The sequence below is a fragment of the Talpa europaea genome (genome assembly GCF_964194135.1).
Source record: "Talpa europaea genome assembly, chromosome: 14".
In the NCBI taxonomy this organism is placed as follows: Eukaryota; Metazoa; Chordata; class Mammalia; order Eulipotyphla; family Talpidae; genus Talpa; species Talpa europaea.
Window position 1 is genome coordinate 22,423,724 of NC_140082.1, and position 7,943 is coordinate 22,431,666.

The window sequence follows — 7,943 nt, forward strand, 5'->3', positions numbered from 1 at the left end:
GTGTTTAGATTTGCAACCTTGAAAGATAAATATTATTGGAGTGTTTATGAGACATGATAAATAGTAACTCTCTACCCCACCCAGGTTCTGAACCAGTTGAAAAATAAAGTTAGGGAGTCAGCAGATGGAGATGATCTATTTTACTACTAAAACGGGCTACTCAGTGCTAAACCCCCAAGTTTGGCAGACTTCATCCCCATCACAGGCGGCAGAGGTGTGGAGCAGGGCTCTTCCAGCCTGAGGAGGACAGGTACTTCTGCAGGGCTTGCCCCAATGAGAAAGGGAAAAAGAAAGGAGGGCCAACATGTGACCAAGTTTCTTCTTCCAAGGTCATAAATCATGAGTGAAGGTTGTCAGTCCACATGGAAGGAACCACATTCCCTGAATTTTCCTTCTCAACACATTGAACTTAACCTTTTAGCCTATGACCAACCAGAATATGTCTGAGCATTGGGGTAGAGAAAAGCCCTACTCCTAACTTACTATGCAGTGCCAACTGCAATGAATGCCAACCACCACTTTTCTGAGAGCCTGGGACTGCTCATGCCCCAGAAGGTTTGGCATTGGGTTAGAAGCAGGCGTCATTTACCTTGAACTCCAAAGTCACTTTGTATCCAATAATGAATTCTACTTGTCTGTTTTTTCATTCCAGATTAATATTTTCTATACCATAAAATTTTATTCATAATAAAAGGATAACAGTGATGCCCCTGATCTGAATATTTACTCCTTCTCACTTTCATATGCCAATGGAAATTTTTTTTAACACAAACATTAGTTCTTTGAAGACCTAGGGAATTCAAGCCCAGAATAAAATGTTCTTGCCATTGTGAATCAAAAGGCCAAAGATCGGAGTCCTCTCTCTCAATAACTCAGTGTAGACAGATGATGGCTTCTATGATAGTGGGGTCAAGCAGTACATTGCTGTGCTGAGCACCATGAAGCCAGTCCTCTTACTGCCAGAAAAAGCACTACACTGTGGAAAAGAGATAGACTGTACTAAATGCTGTGGTGTTGGTTTGGAATTAGAGATGATGATGTGAACTTATTATCTTTAAATGTAGATAGTGTATTAGTGAGGATTCTCCAGAGAAACACCACCTCTAGTTAGTGTGCAGAGAATGAGAAAGAGAGCAAGATTTGTTTTAAGGAATTGGCTCATGGTTGTGGGACTGCCATGTCTGAAATCTGCAGGCACAAGGTAGGCCAGCAGGCTGGGGACCCGGGGAGGAGTTGAAGTTATAGCTTGAGTCCAAAGACAGTCTGCTGACATAAATTCCATCCTCCTCCAGGGACCACAGTCTTTCTCTGCAGGTCTTCAACTGATTGACAGAAGCCCACCCACATTATGGAGAATACTTGCTTTACTCAAAGTCCACTAATTTAAATGTTCAATCTGACTTACACTATACCTTTACAGCAACATCTAGACTGGTGTTTGCCCAAGTCTCTGAATACTGTAGTCTAGCTAGGAAAGGAAGCCGGGTTCAACCTGTTTCTTCCCTAACAGGTTGCCAAATCTAGGGGAGATCAGAACTGGGGGGGGAACTGGAATTTGATGGGTAATATGGGGTTTTGGTTTTGGTTTGGCTTATTCTTGCTTTCTTTTATTCTATTTTATTCTTGTTATCAAAGACTTAAAAAAAAAAAAACTGGCACTTTCCTGAGAGTTCTAAGGGGTGAGAAACTTGAGATGGAAGACCAGATTTTAAGGAGTGGTAAAGAAAAATAGAACTGCCTCCTACTCATCTCTGAGTCCAGCTTGTTCAATAAACACAAGTAAAACATCAGGAACATTCCTGGAGATGAAGAGAAATGAATCCAATGTATTTGGGCCTTATAATTATTTTATAAAATGTCAAGAGTGAAACTTTCTGTTTTTCCAAAGAACCATGACCCACCCTGCACTGAACTCCAGGGAGGCCCAGCCTGAAGGCCAGCTGGATCAGCTCTGCCAAGTACGTGCAGCATCTCAGTGCAGTTCCTGGTGGGATTTTAAATGAGCTCCCAGGGGTGGTTTTGTTTTGTATTATAGAGGAAATGACTTGGCCAGCCTGTCAAAAGCATCTTTGTTTTGCTGCTTTTTAAGAGAAAAATAAGCCCATCATATTCAGAACATAAAAAACTCCTGAGCAAATAAATAATAAACAAAATGACCGAAGAATAGTGTTGATATGATATAGAGACCTCCAATACCATGGAAGTCAGTTAGGCAAAGAATTTTAAGACATCCCAGAGCATGTGGCATCTGGGTTGGAATGATAAATAGTATCATAATAAATGCTAAGATATTATAATGTTAATTGTATTGTGGATACTGTCCAAAATTGTATATGTGAATTATCTCATTTAATTCTCCCAACAATTCAGATACTATTATCAATCCCTATCAATCCCATTTTACAGATGATAACTGAAGTACAGGGGGTTAAAGAAACTTGTTCAAGGTCACAGAACAGAGTTGGTCTGTAGATCAGTCTGGCAGAGGCCAATGCCATTCTGCTAGACTGACAGGTAAATGATCCTTAGGTGAGGTGGGACTCAAAGTGTAATAGGTAGCAAATGGGTGCTTTTGAGAAATGGCATGCTGAGTATCATAAAGTACCCAGTCTAGGGCCTCCCTGGTGGTGAAGGGGTTACAGTCTTAGCGCTATCAAGCTGTCACCAGCTACTGTAGCATGAGTTCCATCTCCAGCCAGGGAGCTAACCCACATAGCACAGCAGACCTCTCCTGTCTCGCCCTCAGCAGTGTATTTCAGTAGATCTGCCTGTTCTGCTCCCCACTCTGTCTCTGGTGAATCCTCTCACCCCTCACATCTCTGGCTTACACCCCAGTTCTTTTTTTTTCTTTTTTATTTATACAATAGCTGGGGTACAGGCTAGATGCGCAGGAGGGTAAGAGGATTCACCAGAGACAGAGTGGGGAGCAGAAAAGGCAGGCGGACTGAAAGCACTGCTGAGGGGAGCAGCGGGCGCGACTGGAGAGGTCTGCCAAGCCATGTGGGAATCTCCCTGGCCGGCTGGGAATCAAACCCGTGCTGAAGAGGCTGCAGACATCTTCACAGCACTATGCTCAACCCACAGCGCCACCAGGGAGGCCCTACACCCCAGTTCTTCGATGAACAAATAAATAAAATAAACCTTTAGAAAATAACACCTAGTCTAGGTAGGAGAAAGGGAGAAAAGACAAGCACAAGTTAGTGACCAGGTAGCTGCAGCAGATCATGGAGGAAATACCATGTAAAAGGAATTGGGTTTTAGCCTGTAGGAGATGGGCAGAGTTGTATTCTAGAAAGATTATTTTTGTCACCGGGTTGAGATTGGTTGGGGAGGGGAACAAAACTAGAGGCAAGCAGGCTAGTTAAGAGGCTATTACCATAGTCCAGGCAAACAAGAGGAGGGCAGTGATGGCAGTGAATCAGGGAAGGAGAGGGTGGATTGAACACCTTGAACTAGTGACAGCATGGAAGGGGTTTAAGATGACAGCAAATGGGTTTCTGGCTTGTGTTGCTGTTAAAGGGCAGGGAGACAGAAAGGATGAGAGTGAAGATGGAGAACTCTCTTTTGATCTGTTGAATTTGAGATGCCCAGAACACCCCAGGCACTAGTGAAATAAGTGCATCTTGGCCTCAGCAGTACATTCGAATCGTAGCCATGGCTAAGAAGAGACGGGAAAAAAATATCTATATAATCAGTATTGTTCCTTGAAATTACCTAATTAAAAAAAAAAACCCTATATTGTCAAATGGATTATTCTACCTTCGCTCTTCTGAATTTTTCTGCATATTCATATACTGATTTTTTTATAAGTGCTATGTATCAGTATTATGTTTCTAGCCAGACTATTTTTTAATGTTTTCTTTTTTTTGTATAGGTCTTTTTATTTATTTATTTTATTTTTTTATATATTTTTTACATCATTTTTCATTTTTGCACAATGTATGCATTTTCATCTTGGTTATAGTCCCCGTACAATTCCCACCCCCCCTTGTTTTGATCCTATTCCCTTCTCCCCCCAGTTATAATAAAGTAATCAAAATCAATCAGCAACTATAAGCCAGGGACACACTACAGAGGGGGGAGGAGGGTCTAGCCAGACTCTTAATTCTACTTCAGTATAACAATATTTTTCTCAGTCAACCGATATCCATCATATAGCATTAGAATAATTTTGGTTTGTAAATCTAACTTTTTGAAATATATGTTAGCAGGTAGGATAGGTTGTACTTTATTTTCTGTATGTGCCTGAGTCCAGAGGTATTAATAAATGATAGAATAATTCTTCTGTAATTCCTGAAAGAGTTCAAATCGACTGATTTACACAGATATCCCCCACTATCTAAATGAAAAGCATTCCTATTAGGTTTGATTTATTTGATGGGCTATTTTGGGGGTCTGAAAATGCTCTTACCACTAATTTATTTGTATTTCTTATTTATATTTAATTTAATTTATAAAATATATAAAGTATATTTTTTACATCATTCTTCCTTTTTGTACAATGTATGATTTCTCCTCTCAGGGGTAGTCCCCATAAAATTCCCACTACCACTTCACCCATGCACCATCACCATAGTCCCTTGTGCTCTTCCTGTGCTTGATCCCCATCCCTCCCTCTGTAACTTACCACTAATTTATATGGAATAATTTTCGAGTGTCCCCAGACCAAAAAAAAAAAAAAATCTACCAAATCAGAATGTTCTACTTTTGGACCATGGGGGATAGTCCATAAAGATATACTGAACAGACACCTCGGGACTATTGAGAACAGCTCAATTGAGTAACTGAGCTCCTTATACTATATGAGGCCTATTTTGAAATGTTTACATTTCTGGGGGTTCTCAACCCATTAACTGGTCTACCTGGACTTCCTGGGGAAGAATCGGGTGGACTTCGTGAGGACAGCAAGGGGCAGTGGATGTTCCTCCCTGCTCTTGAGTACACAGGCTGTTTTCTGACTCACCATGCCATCCTGATTCTTCCACCAGAGTTTGCACTAAAGGAGACCACCTCAGTATTTCTGTAAACACCCTAATATTTGAGGGAGGTGAATCAACTACTGATAAACTAGATGTGTACCTTTTGCCCCATTTCTTGGGACCCCAACAAACGACATGACCCTTGCTCTGTATCCTAGATTGAGGGCAATGTAGAACAAGGCTGGTGTATTGTAGGAACACAGACATAAATCAGCAAAAGCAGATTTGGGATTATATAAAATAAAGCTCTGAAAAAATGCTTTTTAAAAATCCTTTAAAAAGCAATCTTTTCTAAAATTCCATGGCACTTGAATTCTAGATGATTTCTTTTTTATTTTTAATTTCATTTTATACAACTGCTCCCTCTAGTGGCTATAAAAAGCATGACCCCCCCCCAGCAAATATCCAAAATCAAATTTGGGTGACAGAATTTGGATAATTACTTAAACATATCAAAGTAGTGATGAGAGAAACTTAAAAACTGAATAAACTATAGGGAAACACTCTTTTTTATTCTTACTGATAGTCAGATTACATCAATAGCTTTAGAGGTAGTAAGTAGTCATAATCTATCCCTATGCCTGTTTTTGAGAGAAATCTGACAAGAATGTGACAGGAAAGGGAAAGTTTAACAAGCAGGTAGTCTAAATTATACTTATGACAAAATGGAAATTAGAAAAGGAAACTCTTCAATTTACAGAAGCCTCATCTCTCCAAGTCAGAACTTCCTTAATATTGAATTTTCTAGAGAGCAAATTCATTCAAAGACTGAGCTTCTTTTCAGGTTTAGTTTCAGAGGAAACCATTATAACATAACTGCATACCAGGGCCATTATCAGGTCATCATACTGTACATTGATAAATCCCCTTGAGAATTGCTAAAGGGGTCTCTAAAATTTGGCATACGTGTGTGCGTGTGTGTGTGTGCATGCGCATACGCTGACCTGCCTGCATATGTATTTTGATTGCTGTTAGAGTTACTTTGAAGGACTTTTCATTTTTCTTTCTTACTCCAGCATGGTTGAGCTATGCAAACATCATTGAAACACTTCCTCTTGCTTCAGCAGATGAACATAACTGCTTGTTGCTGATGGCTCTGAAACAGAGCTGTCATTCAAGAGCACTAGCTCTGCAGGACTGCACGGCCCCAGTGTGCTACTTCCCTGGCTGTCACTGGGAAAGCACCTGCTCATCTCTGTGACTGACATGCAGCGTGGGCATCAGCAGAACCCCGCTCCATCCCCAGCATCAAATTGAGACATCCACATATCATACGTGGGGCCTGCAATTGAGACACCAACATGGCGGAAGGGAGACTCCTGGGAAGCACATGCAGAGCTCTGAACAGCACTTCTCAGTGTTTATTGTGTTTGCAGGTCGCCTGCAACTCTGGTTAAGACCCAGATTCTGACAGTCATTTGGGGCTAGGGCCTGAGCTTCTACATTTCCAAAAGCTCCCACGTGACTGAATCTCAGACCACACTTTAAGAGCTAGGCTCTAGGGCATGCCAGTCTTCAGCAATGATTCTTTCAGGGACATTCTGGGATTCTGAAACCTGGGTACCATAATATTGTACATTTTGTGGACACCCACAAACTCAATAGTGGATAAGCCGTACCTGAAGTCCTAATTTTCACAAGATGATAGAAAATCTCTAAACTGGCAAGTTATTTTATAAATTGAAAATTCCAGACTGATCATGGATCACTTACAATCTGTCTTAGACTCTAATATGGCTTTAAGTAGCAACATCAAGTTAAACACCTTTTAATGATCTCTATCCTTCTTCACCTTGGTTTATTAATGCAGTTCATTTTAAAGAAGTCTCATGGCCTAAGTAAGCCAAAACTCATGGTGTGGGCAGATGGTAGAAGGAACACCACCACAAAACCTGCCACTCAGAGTGTAACAGATGACCGTAACAGCACAGAACTATCCCTTTGTTCATTTTGCTAATGAGTGTCCTCATTGCTCTGGGAGTCTGAATAGTTAATTACTTGCAGTTCCTGCAGCTGACAGATGGTGGGGACAGAGCTAAAGGTTAATGTCAATGGAAAAGGACTGTAGATAGAGATGAGGAGGAAAAACCCTAAGTGGGATGTGTTTTCCTTGTTGTTTCCTGCTTTTATATACAACATTTTTAGAAGACACATTTAGGTATTAGGTGCCTGCCACCTCTTATAAATTTTACACATCATTTGATTCATTAAATAGTTCTTAGTTTATAATGAGGGTGCTTAGGTAATCTGCTGTGGATGTTCATATCCTGCCACTGTTAGAAAATGCATACTTAAGTCTGTAAAGGTAAATATTGTTTATTTGTTTGTTTTTTTTAAAAAAAAACTTTTTAACCTTTAAATACATGCTGTGATGGCCTCATATAGAACAATGTGGGACAAGAAATGAAAGGCTGGGATTCTTCCTTTGTTAAGAAAATAGTTGCTTATTATTGGATTAGGTTTTATTAGTTAAAAAATGAATTGGCCTCAAATGATTTACATGGAAGGGTGAATCAAAGCAATGAAGATTTGCATTTGGGTTTAGTGCAAAATTTAACATTATTTTAAAAATGAACTTGGATATAGCATTTTATTAGTGAATTTGTTTTTTAGAAGCTTATAAATATATAAAATAGTAGCCACTTATTTTTTTAACCCTACGATCACAAAGGCAAATATTTTACCAATTTACTTCCAGATATCTCTTAAAGTTAAATAAAAGTACAACTCCAGAAGGAAACCATTATTGGGAGGAATGATTTTGGTTTTGAGGGGAAACTTTATTCTTGTGCATTTGCAGTCATGCTACCAAAAAGAATGGTTATTATTTATCAGATGAATAATTTAAAGTTCAAAACTTTCTTTATATTAATTTAGAAGCAAGGCATATAGAATCTTCATCTCTTCTAACATAGTAATACAGTGACTTTTAAGCATACACTCATACTTTGTGGTTGCATAATC